General features: G+C 43.3%; 1 protein-coding gene and 1 pseudogene across 1 annotated transcript in view; both read right to left on the bottom strand.

The window, feature by feature from the left end:
- CDS2 (CDP-diacylglycerol synthase 2) overlaps positions 1–18,406 on the bottom strand; it is a 68,272-nt gene that overhangs the window by 43,811 nt on the left and 6,055 nt on the right. The window lies entirely within an intron of this gene.
- On the bottom strand, positions 3,348–11,338 carry LOC131808020 (ATP synthase F(0) complex subunit C2, mitochondrial-like; annotated as a pseudogene).

Raw genomic sequence — 18,406 nt, 5'->3', positions numbered from 1 at the left:
TCTCAAGGAAACCAACAGCCTAACTTCTGCCATGTTTCAAAAGAATGTTCTGCCAAATGATAATTTGGAAAAACTGACCAGAGATACCCAACAATTGACCCCAGAGAGGGAAAAACAATAGGAAATCTAAGCATCGTTGGTTCAATACAAAGAGAACACTGGTTTGGACATTACAATCAAGCCCTAACAAAACTTCTAAAATCCCTGCTTAACAACTGTACGTACCTTAAACCATGAGTCTATTGACAAAATGATAGCATTCAACAACCAGTAAGTTTTGATAATATTGATAAATATGTTTGGGTAACAGTTGGCATGTTTTCACTGGACACACAAACTAATCACAGCGATTCCCTGTACTTCTTGTGGGGGCCCCAGGAAGAAGGCATGACCTTGGCCATGGGGCTTTAACCTGCTGGAAAATCTTGCAACCATGTGAAGCCTAAAAACAAAAGCAATGTGAAAGAGAGTGACCGAGGCTTGGTGACATCTGAGTCCCTAGATTTTTTTTTTTTTTTTTTTTTTTAAAGATTTTATTTATTTATTTGACAGAGAGAGATCACAAGGAGGCAGAGAGGCAGGCAGAGAGAGAGGAGGAAGCAGGCTCCCTGCTGAGCAGAGAGCCCGATGCGGGACTCGATCCCAGGACCCTGAGATCATGACCCGAGCTGAAGGCAGCGGCTTAACCCACTGAGCCACCCAGGCGCCCCCTAGATTTTTTTTCTTTTTTTTTTTTGAGCCCCTAGATTAAATTAGGCCTGAAGCTGGAATTCCCTTGGTCTTTAAGTTACATGAGCCAATGAATTCCTTTTTCATAAAATTTGAGCAGCTTGCTGTGTTTATAACTAAAACAGTCTTAGTTTTCTTCTTTTTCCAATTAACATCTTTTTTTTTGTTTAAGATTTTATTTATTTATTTGACAGAGAAAGACACAGCAAGAGAGGGAACACAAGCAGGCAGAGTGGGAGAGGGAGAAGCAGGCTTCCCGCCAAGCAGGAAGCCCGATGTGGGGCTTGATCCCAGGACCCTGGGATCACGACCCATGCCAAAGGCAAATAAATGCCTAATGATGAGCCACCCAAGTGCCCCCGATTACATCTTTTCTGTTCTTCTTCCCCACACTCCCTAAGTGCAGGTTAGGGAGTTTGTTCACCGTATCCTTAGTGAGCAATCCACTGTCATCAGCGTCTCTTCTGTGGGCTCATCCTCCAGGACACTAGTTATGTCCTCTCTCCCAAGCTCTAAATTTCAACCTGCCAGTAAGACACTTTGATGTCCAACCAGCACCTTAAACTTGATAGGTCCAAACTCATCACCTCCTTTCCAACCACACAAGCTCTTCCTTCTGTTCTCCTTCAAGACGCTAATGTACCTGAGACACACTCCATGGGAAACACTGATCTTCACCACTGTCTCCAAGCCCCTGTTGGAAGCCACAGGCCCCAAATGGCATCACTTACACTAACTTCCCAAACTGAAGCTTAACACTGAATCTAACTGCAATTTCAACCTCCCCCAGAAATGTAGTCTTAACTGGTTGGTCAGGAATTTTTGATCAGTGCCTGTCGGTCTGCCACGTGGGCCCTCTCTATCCCCCAAAGGAAGATAAGGTTATCTACATGAGAAGACCTCCAGCTTCTCTCCCCTTGCCTGGAATGTTTTGCTAGTAACTTCTTCCACCCCCTGCCCCCATAAAAACCTTCCATTCCATACAACTCCTCAGAGCTCCCCTCTACTTGCTGCCCAATTCATGAATCATTTAATAAAAACCAATTAGATCTTGTTTAAAATTTACTTAGTTGAACTGTGGTTAACAACCCCCCTACACACACACAGGATCCCCTCATCAATTCTCAAACTGTGTGATCCTCTTATGACAGGGTCTTTCCTTATTCTCATTCCCACTGCTAGTACCCTTGCTGACGTCTGCATGTCAACCTTTCTCTACCACAACGGCCTCCCAATTGGTTCTCCACCAATTCCTCCCTTTTCTAATTTATTCTGCACATACTCCCAGATTAATCTTCATAAAGCACAGCTCTAGCATCCCCCTCCTCCACTCATTTCTGCCTAGTGAAATGTCTTTAGACAAACTACCTCCACTCCAGGCCCTTTACACCCTGCACACACCACATGCTCCATCCAAGCACAATTAACTACCCGTTGGCCCTGATTACATCCCACCCTTCCTTCTTCTCCCCCTTTGATCCTTGCCTTTTCACCTCCCTGCTCATGCTTCAAGCCCCATCTTAGAAGCCACCAAGACTCAAGGAAGGAAGGTCCTTCCTGATTCTCATCTGTAGCAGGCGGGAATAAAAAATGGGCCTCCCTGAAAATAAATTGATCCAAGAATCTGTGAATAATTACCTTACATGGCAAAAGGGTAAATATTCCCTCATAAGGCAGAGTGATTGAATTAAGAGTCCTGAAAGAAGGCGTATCCTGGATTATCCAGTTAGCCCCTAAATGCAATCACCTGTATCCTTCTAAGAGTGAGGCACAGAAATTTTGGACACACAGAGGAGAGGCAATGTGAGGACAGCATAGGCAGAGATGTGGCCATATGCCAAGGAATGCCAATAGTCACCAGAAACCGGGAAGAGGCGAGGCATGGATTCTGCCCTAGAGACTCTGAAAGGAATGCAAGCCTGCCAACACTTTCATTTCAGCCTTCCAGCCTCCAGAAGTGAGAGAATAAATTTCTATTGTTTCAAACCACCCAGTTCCTGGTAATTTGTTAGAAGAGCCCCAGGAATCTAACAGACCATTCTTCCCACCAGCTTTATCTCCTACAAATAAAGTTCCCACAGGATGTAACTTATACCTCTCTCACACCATTTGTTGCCCATCTGTATTTATATTCAGATAGAACTTCCTGTAAGCTGATTTGATTTCAAGCTCATCAAAAGTAGGGACTGCATTATTCATCTTTGTTTATCTTGAATGTTCCTTGCCTTGAATCTGGTAAAAGCTAAATAACTGTCTTTTTAAAACTCATTGTTTTTTTGTTTTTTTGAGAGAGAAAGAGAGGGCGAGCACGCACAGGAGTAGTGGGGAAGGGCAGAGGCAGGGAAAGAGAATCTTTTTTTTTTTTTTTTTTTTTTTTTTTATTTGAGAGAGAGACAGTGAGAGAGAACATGAGCAAGGAGGTAAGAGGGAGAAGCAGACTCCCCATGGAGCCGGGAGCCCGATGTGGGACTCGATCCCGGGACTCCAGGATCACGACCTGAGCTGAAGGCAGTCGTCCAACTAACTGAGCCACCCAGGCGCCCTTTTTTTTTTTTTTTAAAGATTTTTATTTATTTATTTATTTGATAGAGAAAGATCACAAGTAGGCAGAAGGCAGGCAGAGAGAGGGGGAAGCAGGCTCCCCGCTGAGCAGAGAGCCCGATGTGGGGCTCGATCCCAGGACCCTGAGATCATGGCCTGAGCTGAAGGCAGAGGCTTAAACCACTGAGCCACCCAGGCGCCCCGGGAAAGAGAATCTTAAGTAGGCTCCACACTCAGTGCAGAACCAACCAGATGGGGCTCAATTTCATGACCCTGAGGTCAAAACCAGGGCTGAAATCAAGACTCTGACACTTAACTGACTGAGCCACCCAGGTGCCCCCAAATTCACTAAATTTTAATCAAAGTCATTAATGTTTTATCCACAAAGCCTAGAATAATGGTGTGCCAGCATTTGTGTGGGGAAGACCACCCCTAGAGCTACAGCTATACAAATCCAACTAATGACTAAAAGGGCTGCATTTTCAGCCTTTCCCAAAGGTTAAAATGACTGGGGCCAGGGAGGCTGGTGAGGGAGATCCCCCGGGGCACCCATAAAACCCAGAGTGGTCAAGAGCTCTACCTGCAAACAGTAACTTATGTTGCCAGGAATAATGAATAAGTGGGCAGAGTAAAACCTTTCAGAGCCCTAAATGGTTCAGTCCTGCCCTACAAAAAGGTAGAAGTCTCTGCATATTTCCCTTGAGTAATGAAAAATGCTCCAGAAAGATTAAGAACACATCTGTCCTTTGAGCCAATCAGATTCATTAGTGGAAGGGCTTCAAACAATTCAAAATGCTACCCCCATATTAAAACAAACAAACAAACAAAAAACCTGCTTTGTTCTTCATAACATCACTACCACCTGAAATTATTACACATTTGACTCCCCCACTGGAACACAAAGTCCACGTGGAAGGGACTTCAGTTATTCACTGCTATATCCCCCTTTGCCTACAACACTGACTGATATATACAAGGTCCCCAATGCAGGTTTCTTCACAAAAGGAGGAAGAGAGAGAAGATGGCAGGTTAAGGAACAACTAAGGAGTTTTCCCCTTCTGAGTCTGTAGGTTAAAATGGCAAGCATAATTTCTCACATAGCCAGCCACTCTGCACAAAACAGCACCAGCTCACGGCATTCACACAGATTTGCTAATTCCGTAAGTGGAAAGAATGAGAAATTCCCAAGAACATTCTAAGGATGAGACATCAAACCTCCAGGATGAAGGTGGGTAGTAGAATAAGAAAATAATCTCCAGCAGCTGCTGGCTGCTTTTCTGTCCAGCAATCTTGCAAAAGGGAAATACCTGCTTCCTTCAGCTTGGACTTCCAGAAGCTAAGCCCCTGCCAAACTGGTTGTCACTCTATGCAAAGACAGACAGATGCATCAACCAAAAAACTTACTCACCATCTGTGTATCAAGCACAACTGTAGCGGCCCCTCTAGTCATCGCACTGTGGACAGGCTGGCTGTTGTCCCCACCCAACTCCATCTCAGCTGAGAAGTTGAGGTTTGATGAATAGAATAAGCTCTAACACCTCAGTCATCTAGTATTAAGAAAAACTCCACTAATCCACAGTGAAATTTCTAGATAACCAAAATGTACCTGCTTCATCAATTAAAAAAAAAAAAAAAGATTTCTTATAAATGTTCGGGGTTGCAAATCTTCTATCAAAAGATTATTATGCACCTCTGCAATGAGGACACTTATTTAACGACATCATCCTAGGTTTTCTTTGTTAAAAAAAAAAAAATTAAGCTGAGTAAAATTTAAATAAATAAATTTAAATAAATCTTAAATAAAGATTTTATTGGCCGTATCCAATGTTGCATGAACACAGCAGCATCCCATTTAGCAGACAGAAAGGAGCTCTGAGATGCTGTACAAAATGAAAGACTTTTATAGACAGAAGTGAGTAGGAATAAGGAAGTCATGCTAAGCCAAAGCAGACTGGCTACTTTGAAGTCATTTTCCTTTAGGGGATGACAAGGGTCTATCAGGCAGATTACTAACTAGTGCTGTCAGATAACTTTTGATTAGATTCCATTTCTGGGACAGCTGAAACTAATTAAGTCTCAGTTTGGTGATGTAAGGCTCAGCATGAGGGACTCCATTACAGGCCTGCTATCTTGTTTTCAGTGCCTGAAATCTCAATTGTTCTGCCTGGGCAGGACTCAGGCACTAATGAATGAAGATGCTATCTGCCCCAATAATATAGACTGTTGCTTCAGTGCTCAAATGTGAATTCCAGAAGATCCTCCCTCATTCTCAGGCCACTGCAGCCCTGTCTTCAGAGTGTTTCCAAGCTGCCTCTCTCCCAGATAACTCTATCAAGGATGGAGAATGCAGATGGCCCAGGCTCTTAGAACTAGGCCTGACCTAATAATGGATACAGCGAGTGAGCAATTCACTGTCCGAGAGGGTCCTCAGACTCGGTGCCCACTCAAGGGCTTCTAGAAATGCACAGTTAAACATCAGTCCCTGATGTTCCAGAGCCATTTACTCCAAGAGGTCCTGGCTTGGAGCAATAAGCTGTCAACCAGAAAGGCTTGAGATCAGCAGGACCAACAAGACACATAGCCTCCGTAGGCAGGTATTCTGAGGCCTGAGGAGCCATCAGGTGAGAAGAAATCTATCTACAGGTATCTACACACAGAGAAAGAAATGTGAGTCATCATGCTTTGCAGCTGGTGACAGTGGGGAACTGTCTATACCTAGTCCAATTCACCTTCACACCTGCATGCCAACTATGCACCTGTAGAGTTTCATTCTATTAGGGGGATGCAGAGGATGAATACCATGAAAGGCTCCAAATCACACAACTTCCAAAATAATGAGCAAATGTATACTACTCATCGTCACAAATACATTCTCAGTACTTAAGAACTGTAATCCTAGAATTCACTAACGCTACATTCATTAATAATGAACATCAATCTTGCAAACACAAGTAAGAGGGAGTGGTGAACTAGACAAAACTAGACAAAAACAAACCAAAAAAAAAAAAAAAAAAAAAGGGCTGCAACTGACTTTCCAAAGAAGCAAGTCTATCTCAAAAAGAAGAGTACCCCCAGAAGAATGGGGAAAGGGGGAAAGCAGTACTAGCTGTGTGATCTTAGAAGAGATCATGTCACCTCTGAGCCTTTTTCATCCGTAAGACAGAAACAATTCCTATCTCAGGGGTATTGGTGTTTTTTGAGCTGTGGATTGAAACCTACTGGGTCTTAAAAATCAGTTCAGTGGATCACAACTAGCAAAAAATAAAATATGGTGCCAGGAGTCAGGCTAATTCTGAAAGGGGTAAACATCATGCTAACATAATGTGGTACTTCAGTACTAGAAATAAATACTGACATGCCAATATTTTCTTTTTGCTCTCCAACACTAATCACTACACTCAACAAATTCCTCCTGAAACCAGAAGCCTGGTTCTCACTGCCCAACCAGTTGCTAATCTTCACAGCTGACTTAGCACTACTCCACCGTCTGACAACCATATGTGCTAGGGACAAGCCAAGTGTGACAGTAACCAAGAGCTTCTGACCAAGTCGGCAGGAGGGTTGTGCTTTCCCGCTTTCTTGTCCCAGGGACAGTCGGTTTTGCCTCCCTCCCAGAAATCATCATGACCAATCCGACACACATCCTTTAATGAATCTTGTGGGAGATATAGAACTCCAAGACCAGGAGCCCAACCCCAGAGACTTTATTTGCTGATGAGAAAGCACCTAACCAGAATTTGAATAGTCAAGTCCCACAGAAGACTGGAAAAGGAAGGATGATGAAGAAATGGAGTGCAGGAGCAGAGAGGGTTCCACGAGAAGCTGGGGCTGAAGCGAACATAAGAATGTAAGGGCTCCAGGCCACACAGGCCTCACGTTGGTGAGGGCTCCAGGGCCTATGCTAAGATGTCCCTGCTTCCAGCATGCAGGCCCCAAAGAACTCTGGGGCCACCTCCTCTGTGGGAGGGCCACCCACCTCCTCTCTCCAAGACAGGTGCAGAGTAAGGCAAGTGCTCCCCGCCCCCTCACCGCCCCGCTGCCCTGTTGACTAACCGTGAGATGCTCACAGGTCTTCCTCTGTTACAGGCTCTTTGACCAACCCATGGAAGGAAATGACTAGGGAGACCAAGAGGTCAGGAAAACAGAATGGCTAAAGCAAAGAGCATGGAACTCAGGTTCAGCCTACCTGGGTTCAAATTCTGACTTGAAGTTCAGGCCTTTTTGCTCATCCCTGTAAAACAAGAGCCAATACTTCTGATCATCCAGGAAGCCTGCCTCTGGATGCATATACAAGTCACCAGCTGGTCATGGTATGACCATGACCTTATGACTGGGAATTGTAATCACATCACAGCCCTGCTCAACAGCGCCCCCTGGCCCTCACACACCTGCAGGGATCACTGCAACATGTCTGTGAAAAATCAGATCTTTCAGCTTCCTTAACTATGAGAAACAAAACAAAACAAAACTCTTACAAATCAATGAGATGTACCCACGTCCACATGAAAAAAAATCAGCAAGAGACAATTTGCCAAATACAATAACCTGTACACTTATTTAACCTCACTAGTAATCCGTGTCATAAAAAATAAAACGGCCATAGAAGCCATTTTCTTACATCAGACTGAACAGATCAAAACAACATTCATGTTGGACCAGGCTTGGAGAAAACCCATAAACTCATACAGTACTCACACAAATGTAAATTAGTACCACCTTTCTGAAAGGCAGTTTGGAAATATGTATTAAGAACCTTTAAATGGTTCACATCTCCTCTGATCTAGTCATTCCTTGGCAAGAAATATACCCAAAGTGAATATCTATAGAAATACTTCATTTACATGAGGATGTTCATCATGTCCTTATAAGAAGAAACAACTGGGGCGCCTGTGTGGCTCAGATGGTTAAGCATCTGCTTTTGACTCGGGTCTTGATCCCAGGGTCCTGGGATGGAACCCCATGTTGGGCTCCCTGCTCAGCGGGGAGTAGGCTTCTCCCTCCCCCCTGCTTCTACCCTTGCTCATGTGTGTTCTCGCTCTATCTTTCTCTCAAATAAATACAATCTTTAACAAAAAAAAAAGAAGAAGAAGAAGAAGCAGCAGCAGCAGCAGCAGCAACTTATATGATCTACTTAACAAAGATAGGGAAAAACACCAAGCAGCCATAGAAAAAAAGATAAGCAGGGCACAATAAAAATGTTATCAGCAGTTATATTCTAAGTAGTAAAATTAAAGGTAATTTAAATTTTTAAATATTTTCCAATCAGCCCCACATTTTCCACCAAACAAGTATTGTTTCTATACTTTGAAAAAGTGCCAAATGGATATATCTAAGCTTCTCAACTCCTCTGTGCTGGCTTCATCCTAAAACTTTCTGGCCTGGCCCTCAGGCCTTTCCACTGGGACCCCTGACTTATTCTTGGTCCATCTTTCCAGACACATTCCTGCTCCTTCAGCTCAGATGTCACCACCCCACAGGCACTTCCTCTGTCCTTGCCCCCAAGCCATGCTAAATAGGTCAGAATGATGAGCAAGCTCCAGTCCCACATGGAGGGAGGCAACAGGAGATTCTGCAAAGCAACCAAAACAACCAGCCCCTGAGGTCAGCTTCCCCAACCACACTATCTATCTAAACTCATCAAAGCTAAGAGACATTTGTGATGAATGAAGATGAAAATCTTCAGGAAATTTCCAGGAAAAATTTTTTCGTGGAAAATTTCCCTGGAAAAAAAAAGGGGCCCTGAAAAATCTCAGCTCATCTTGGTTTTCCACCCCCCCTTTGATCCCCTGGACACTAAAAGTCTTTGGTTTTCCAACTTCAAATAATGGCTCATTCTTATACTTTGGATTTTCTTTTATCTTATTAATACAGGATTTATTTGCCTTCCCTCTGTCAAACTCTGAGCTAACCACTTTCCTCTGGCTGCCTGGGGAGGCGTAAGAAAAGGAACATACAGGGTAGAGGAGAAACAGGAAAAAGATGGAGGCACAGGTCCTTCACATAGTGAAGAGGATGAGAAAGGCCACCATCAGGCCAAAGAGCCCCATGCCCTCCGAGAGGGCAAAGCCCAGAATGGCACAGGGGAAGAGCTGTTGCTTCAGAGACAGGTTCCTGACATGACCAATGATGAAATTCCCTAACACAGTCCCAGTTCCAGCCCCAGAGCCAGCCACGCCTACCACTGCAGCCCCAGCCCCCATGCACTTGGCAGCTGTGCCAATGTCCCTTGAAATGGCTCTGATTCAGCTGCGACTGGGAATAAGTGAAGTCAGGGGACACAGGGCTGCCAAGCTGCTGAGGCTCTTATCCGTCAGTGTTTCCGGTGCTTTTAGCACTGCTGTAGACATTAATCCGTTCAAGGGCTGAGAAGTGCCCCTGACCAAGAAGGGGGCAGAGATGAACTTCGCACAGACCTACGTGTCCAGGGAATGAGGGGCTGTGGCAGGAGAGCTGCTCCCAATGCACAGAAGACAGGGAGCTCGTATACTGGATATTTTAAGACCAATGAGAAATGTTAAGAATTGTGTGTTAGAACACCAAACCTCGTAATGCAGATAATTCTTCCTGAAATCTAGGAAAGAGGATCTAACCACAGCTCCTAGGATTCAAGCAGGACCCTCTAGAATGTTAAGATATCACTTGTCTGATAAGCCTCTAGGAAAGGCTGATATCTCTGGAAGAAATGGTTCTTGGTCAGAAGTGCTCAATGTAGTATGTTTTCAACAGACCACTATGTGAAAATTAAAAATTCTCTGTACAGAGAATTCTGTGGAGCAGACAGAAGATAGAAATGGCAGCTGTTCAAGAGAAAACTGAGAGTCTGGCTGGCATCCCTGTGAGAAAACAAAGCCCATGTGGCCCTTGTTCTCCCAAATCTATAGGGGGTGATAGACGTCACCTCTAACACAGAACAGACCAGACTGCAGTAGGAGATTCTACTTAAAGTAGCCAGTGAAGGAGGTCTTCGGGCTTCTACTAACGCCCCTCCTACTCAAAAAGTAGGGTGGGACACTACACACCGACAGTTGAGGGGAATACAGAGGATTTATGATTTATGCCTTCAGAGGGAAGCCCCTGGAAAAACTAGCTCAAGGGAATCAGAATGCATGCTGGCTGGTCAATCCCTCTGAGCCGCTTCTCAACTGATTATTTTTCCACCAATAACCTCTTATTTAGAAGACTATTATTATTTTGAAGACTGAATGTATCAGTAACTGATTCATTCCAAAGAGAAGTGCCCCATCACACTAAGAATCTAACCACGGCATCTTTGTTAGGTCCTTCAGGTAGGAGCGCGGCCAGGACCTACACCACCCTCTTCTGACTCTTCCCTGATCTCCTACCCAGCATCCTCTCCTCCATCAGTCAACTCCAGTGGAACACAGGCACTTTCCATGATCAGTTGTCAGCTCTTGCCCTTCTTAATGTCAACAGCAGAAGCCCAGAATTCACAGGTGCTATCAATCAAGAGGAACCAGTTTATCCTTCACCCCAAACACGGAACAACAAAAGTGTTGCAAGTGACTGCTTCTAATGTAAGATGAGCTCGGTCTCTCAAAACTGAAAACTTCTTGTTGATGAAAGCAGATAGGGCGCATGCCTTTTGACCTCAATATCCCACTTAAATGAATGTCCATAAGCATAGTAAGGAATAAAACCATGTCCTTTTAGGCAGAAATAGTAAGGGACAGGGACCAACCACATATATGAGATTGAGAAATTTCTGGATAATAGTGTAGATTGAAGAACTAAGATGGAGGATATAAAACAAAGCGTAGCCAAGAGGATATACTTCAGAAAGGCTGAAAAAGATATACTTCAAAAAGGCTGAGAAAGGGCGCCTGGGTGGCTCAGTGGGTTAAGCCACTGTCTTCGGCTCAGGTCATGATCTCAGCATCCTGGGATCGAGTCCCGCATCGGGCTCTCTGCTCAGCAGGGAGCCTGCTTGCCTCTCTCTCTCTCTCTCTCTGCCTGCCTCTCTGTCTACTTGTAATCTCTCTTTCTGTCAAATAAATAAATAAATAAAATCTTTAAAAAAAAAAAAAAAAAAAAAAGGCTGAGAAAGTAGCAGCCCTCTGCTACCCTGGAGGAGTTCCGGACTGAGATCTGACATATGGGATGATAGATGAGATTTAGGAGGTGTGGCTCCCCATCCGTTCAACCTAAAATGAAGCCTATCAAGCAACAGGCCCCATCTAAGCACACAGAGGTCTCAGACAAAGTCCCAGTCAGGAGAGAGGTGAGCCCAGACATTGCTGCTCATTCTCTCCTTATCCAAATGGAAAGAATTTGGACAAGTAAAATAAGATTTTACTTATTTGGGTTATCCTGCCCCGTTCATCCAGACCCTCTTCCACAACTGTCCTTGAAGGGGAGAGGGATGGAAGATAACCTTTAGTGCATGGTAACCAGACCCAATGAGACTACTGGACATCAAACTGCGATACAGACTCTAGGCTGCATACAAGGACTAGCAACTGGATGGGCTCGGTGCCGCCTGCCTTGGGAGGAAGCAGTTGTGTCCTGCAGACCAGAAGAAAAGACTGACTCAAGCCAGTACACCCTGCAACAGCCCCCCCCCCCAGTTAGTATTTTCCTGAGAAGACACATAGAGATTGTTAATATGCAAACTTCATACAGTGCACATGACCCTCAACGTGATGTTTTCAGTCAACATTTATTTAGAAACAAATATTTGTGTCTCAAAAACCCATCTGAAGGGTGCCTGGGTGACTCAGTCATTAAGCATCTGCCTTCAGCTCAGGTCATGATCCCAGGGTCTTGGGATGGAGCCCTGCATACAGCTCCCTGCTCAGTGGGAAGTCGGCTTCTCCCTCTCCCACTCCCCCTGCTTGTGTTCCCTCTCTCGCTGTCTCTCTGTCAAATAAATAAGTAAAATCTTTACCATTTGACATTTTTTTTTTACAGACTTCTTTATTTTTAGGGAGAAAGAAAGTGAAAAAGAGCACAGGGTGGGGGGAAGGCAGGGGAGAGGGAGAGGCAGAATCTCAAGCAGACTACAGACTCAGATTACAATCTGAGCCAAAATCAAGAGTGAGACACTTAACTGACTGACCCACACAGGCACTCGCATTTTAGACTTTTAACAAAACAGTACATTGGGAAATTTTAGTTACATTCCAAATAACAGTAGCAGGAGGTCAGAATTAATAGATTTCAAAACATTAATCAAAATTCAAAAGGAATGTATGGTCTTCAGATTACTGGTATTTTGAGAGTGGTCACACTGACAACATATGCTTTGCGAATAAACAATAAGAGGCTTTCTTTTAGAAAAAAAAAAGAAAGAAAATGACCTGATGTCTTATAGTACCATATAAAGAAATTTTTAGTGTAGCAACCAGGGTGAAATAAAGCTATACTCTGTAGTTTCTTCATCCTAAAGCATGGTCTACAAGAAGATGAAAGCTTGCCAGTTTAGGAAGCTCTACTACAACCCCAAACAACACCCAGTCTGACGATCCACCCGATAATGGATCCCATTATTAGTGCGACCATATAAGGTGTCCTCCAAACTGAGACACTGCAAAGGAGAGTACCACCCACCTCATCCACATCCATGAGCAAAGACTGCTTCAACCCTTCTCTTCCTTGGTGAGTAATATAGTTCATTAAAGCTGCAGTTCTTGCCTTTTTTTTCAAGATTTTATTTATTTATTTGACAGAGAGAGTGCATGCACAAGCAGGTGGAGCAGCAAGTAGAGGAAGAAGAAGCAGACTCCTCTTCCAGCAGGGAGCTGGCTGCAGGACGAAATCTGGCTGCAGGACCCTGGGATCATGACCTGAGTGGAAGGCAGACACCTAACTGACTGAGCCACTCAGGCACCTCCCTCTCTACACTCATAATTATTGAGGACCTCAGTAGTTGCCTATGTGATTTATATCAATCAATAACTGCCATTATTAGATATTAAAACAGAAATTCCCAAAATACAGAAAAACAGTGTGGCATTTCCTCAAGAAATTAAACAAAGAATTACCACATAACCCAGCAATTCCATTTTGGGGTCTATGTCCAAAAGAACTGAAAGCAGAGATCCCAACAGATATTTGTACACCCATGTTCACAGCAGCATTATTCACAATTTGGGTTGTTCGCACGTTGGGGCTACTGCAGAGAACACTGCTTTCAATATTCTAGAACTTGTCTTTTAGTGAACATTATGAACATTATGTACAAATTTCTATCAAGTAATCACCTGTGAATGTTCATAGGATTTGTGTATACATGGGTTTTATTTTTTTTAAGATTTTACTTATTTGAGAGAGAAAGCATACACATGAGTCAGGTGGGGGAGAGCAGATGGAGAGGGAAAGAATCTCAAGCAGACTCCAAGCTTAGCACGGAACCCAGGCCAACATGGGGCTCGATCTCACAACCCTGAAATCATGACCTGAACCGAAACCAAGAGTTGGACACCCAACCGACTGAGACACCCAGATGCCCCTATACATAGGTGTCAGTAAATATTTGCCAAACAGTTTTCCAGAGTGGTTTTACCAATTTATACTCCCACAAACAGTACATGAACTCCACATACTTGTCATCCCTTAGTATCTTCAGTCCTCTTAATCTTAGCCATGCTGATGGGTGTGCAGTAGAATCTCATTGCTGTTTTAATTTGCACTTCCCAGGACACCTGGGTGGCTCAGTTGGTTGGACGACTGCCTTCGGCTCAGATCATGATCCCAGAGTCCTGGGATCGAGTCCCACATCGGGCTCCCAGCTCCATGGGAAGTCTGCTTCTCCCTCTGACCTTCTCCTCACTCATGCTCTCTCTTACTGTCTCTCTCTCAAATAAATAAATAAATAAAAATCTTTTAAAATATTTTTTAAAAATGTTGTTAATTTGCACTTCCCTAACAACTAATGATGTTGGTCACACTTTCGTATATATTTTTTTTTAAGATTTTATTTATTTATTTGTCAGAGAGAGAGCGAGCGAGAGCGAGCACAGGCAGACAGAGTGGAAGGCAGAGTCAGAGGGAGAAGCAGGCTCCCCGTGGAGCAAGGAGCCCGATGTGGGACTCGATCCCAGGACGCTGGGATCATGACCTGAGCTGAAGGCATATGCTTAACGACAGAGCTACCCAGGCACCCCATGAAGAGCCCCATTTAATTGAGTTGTCTTTTTTATATATTCATTTTGTAGGACTTCTTTACATAGATTCTGGATATGAGTCTAATGTCAAATGTATTTTTTATCTTCTCATTTGTAGACTTCCTTTTCATCTCTAGACCTCCTTTCCATCTCTAGACTTCCTTTTCATTTAGTTCTTAATTTTAATGTAGCTCTATTTACCATTTCTTTTATAATTGGTGTTTATTTTTTCTAATTAGGGGCTTTTAAATATCACTATACCATTATCACACCTATAAAAATTAACAATTCATTTATATTAAACCTCCAATATTCAAATTTACCCAAAATTTTCACATATTTTTCTTCTTCATAGCAATTTGGTTGAATCAGGACCCAAATAAGGTCCAGAAGTCATTAATATGCCTTATTATTTTAATGCATAGGCTTATCATATCTATTGCTCCCCCCTTCTCTTAAAATGAGGCACAATATCTCCTTGCCATGTATTTTCTAAAGTAACCAGGTCATTTGTCCAATGGTGTTTTTCAATGTGTTCTGTCCCTTGAATTTCCTGTAAACTAGCCCTTAGAACTAAAGTATTGATTAGGCTCTGGTATGATTTTTGGACAAGATTCCTCCTCTGATTTGTACTTCCATCAGGAGATATCCAATATCTGGTTGTCTGATGGTAGCAGCATTGATGGTTATGGTCTTGTTTATCAATTCAGTGGGGAGTTGAATATATTAATATTCTATCACTCTTTTTCCATTTGTTCTAGTAAAATAATCAACTATTTTGTTACTCTAAGGTATAGTTCCTATGGGAAAAGCATGATAGTGCCTCAGAACAACCTCATTCTAAGCCCCATTATTCAGAGGAGAAAACGGAAGCAAATTATTGGGGGGAACTCAGGTTATAAACCAAGCAATCCAAGAAGAACTCTGGGCTTGTAACTACTAGGCTCTAATGCCTCTTCTAAGAACAGGAAACATGCGAATACTCAGTATGTCTTTGTGGGGAAGGAGAGACCACAAAGATAGACACTCTCATACAGTTAGGGTGGCTACAAATTTACTGCAGGAAGGAAATATATTAATTGTATCAAAAGCTTAGACAATGTACATCCCTTTTTAAATCAGCAGTTCTAAACATAGTACTTATCTAAGGATATGCATGTGCATAAAGGGCTTTTTGTGTTTTGTTTTATTTCAACAAGGGTACTTCCTGCAGCTTGCTTATAATAGCAAAAAAATTAAACAACTTAAAAGCCTGATTGGTTCAATAAGTTCAAGTACAGACACACAATGAAATGACATATAGACATTAAAAACGATGCTGGTTAAATGTTTATAGACTTGAACAATGTTCGGGGCATATTCTTAAGTTAAAAAATGAGTTATAAAACAGTAGTATTCAATACAAAGAAAGGCTATGCACCAAAATGTCAACAACAATGGTTCTCTCTCAATGGCAGGTTTGAGGTGACTTATTTTCTTTTTTGGTGCTTCTACAATGAATATCATTTATTTTCATCGTTTCTTTCACGGTAAGAAAAAGTTTGAAATAATGCTTATAAAGAACTTAACGAACCTTAACGGTGTGGGAAAATGCTTCTGGCAGCATAAAGAGGCAAGCTATCAGATCAGACATGGTAACTGCTATTATGACCGTGTGCAACCACATGCATTTGAACAATGGTTGTCTCCCTGCATTATGGGACTGCAGATGGGTTTCATACTCATATGTACACATCTCTGTGATTTCTACAATATATGCTGATGAAGTAATGAGACAGAGAAGAGCTAAAACAGATTTTGAGAAAATAAGATTTAAATAGGTAGAGGTAGGGAGAGGGGTGACAGAGAAAAAGCACAATTCAGGAAGTGGAAACAGCAAGAGCCTAGACTGATATCACAGGGCACCAAGCAAGTGGAGGGACTGGGTAAGAGAGAAGACTTTATAGTCTTCGACAGCCAGGACTCCTTTTTTCCCCTCTAATTATAGGGTGGTTTCAGAGCTGTCAGAGGATAGAAAGGATAGATGGACTAGAATTAGAAGTAATATACTAGAGCAACAGGTAAGGAATCCAGGTTAACCCCTGGTTAGAACCTGGATGGGGTGAGAGAGCAGAAGACACAGGAACCAATGGACTTAACCTACAGCAACTTAGAAATCTGATTCTACCTGCAGAGGAGACAGAAAGAGGGTCAATGTCTAGAAAAAAGGAAGTCAGATTTGAGATAGTCGCTGATTGAGGGATATGCACCAAGGAATGTTCTGGATGTCACTGAAACCACCAGGACCAGCAGAAAACAGATTGTGGGGTGAAGGCTCTGAGAATCACCTGCTGAGGAATCTGGGGTCAATGACAGAAATCCTCTCAACATTAGGGACCCAGGAGCAGAGAGTATTGTCAGTAAATCCCAAGTCTCACCAGATCTTTCAGCAGAGTCTTCATGGAGAAGCCCCAGGCTGGCCCTGCGGTGACCCTAATACAAAGGACTTGCTGACAAAAAGTAACAAAAGGACATCTGACTTTGGAAGGAGATATTGCATCCTGCACCAACAGTGGGCACTCACGAGCAATGAAACTTGGCTCAAAACGCTGCCTCTGCGGCACTCTGGGGAAGAGAGAAGGTGCAATTCACAGTGTACCCTTTGCACCTCTCTAATTTGGAACCATGCACTGCCCAGTCAAAAGGACACAATGAAGTTTAACTTCCTTAAAAAGGTCACTCAACTTAGTGGGCCTTATTGCCACCCCCACTGTTGGGGCAAATGGCGTGAGAACAAAGACCGGGGACTGGCGGGGAGCTGCCTAACGGATCCAGACTACCATCACTGGCACTGCACCACCATGCACAAGGCTTGGAAGGCAAGAGCTCTGCCCAAAGCCCGGGAGCAAATTTGTATTTTTCCAAGATGGCCCTGGAAAAATACTAATCAAGAGTCAGGGTCTCTACGTCTTCTTCACAAACCAGAGGCAGTACAGCACATGAAAGGTTGTGCTTTCTCATGCCGAGCAGCCTCCAGCACGGGTCAAGAGAGTCAGGGAGGCTGTCACAGCATGGGGAACACGAAGCCGTGTGCAGGACAGGTACTCTGCAAGCCTAGTGAAAACGCAAATGAGTTCAATACAGTCCACCTGCATGGTTCCTAGAGCAGAGGGAAGAGCGTGCAAACCAGAAACACAGTAGCCCCCCATGTCTGCAGTTTTGCTCTCCCAGGGCTGTTACCAGGAGTCGGCCAGGGCCTGGAAGCAGGTGATCCTCCTGAGGTACTGTCAGGAGGTCAACAGTAGCCAACCTCTAAGTTACTATGCCTAAGTCACTGACCACACTTCATCTCATCACATGGGCATTTTATCATTTCACATCATTACAGGAAGGGCGAGTACAGAACAACATTTTGAGAGAGAGAACACATTCACATAACTTTTATTAGAGTATATGGTTGTAATTATTCTATTTCAATATTGTTGTTCATCTCTCACTGTGCTAATGTGCAAATTAAGCTTTATCGTAGGTATTTAAGTCTAGGAAAAAACACAGTAGATATAGGATTCGGTACTATCTGCAGTTGCAGGCATCCTCTGGGGTCTGGGAACATATCACCTGCAGATGGGGGGGGTACTGTATGGACGCCCACATTCTTTCAGTTTAAAGGATGATTATTTGCATCCTTTTGCAACTGGGAAATTAGTTACAAGATTCATTTTTTGTGCAGTTGTATTTCTTGAGATCAATGGAGAAAGAATGAAATATTTGGAGATTTGGAGCCAAAAGTGGTATAAAAAAAAAAAAAAATCCTGAACATTTTCTTCATGAACAGACACCAGCCCACCCTCAGAGCTAACAGAGACTGAATACAGCAGACACAGGATTCAGTGAATGTTCTGAGGAGAAGGTGTGTGTAATACTGAGTGACTGATTATTGCTGGAACAAACAGTTCTGATACTAAAAGTCATCATCCAGAAAGCAGCCTCATGTACAGCTCAGTATGAGGAGCCCACCCCACACCAGGAGTTTC

This window comes from Mustela lutreola, chromosome 9 (genome assembly GCF_030435805.1).
Source record: "Mustela lutreola isolate mMusLut2 chromosome 9, mMusLut2.pri, whole genome shotgun sequence".
NCBI lineage: Eukaryota > Metazoa > Chordata > Mammalia > Carnivora > Mustelidae > Mustela > Mustela lutreola.
Note: the sequence above shows the minus strand (reverse complement) of the source record. Positions and strands in the feature narration are given on the sequence as shown.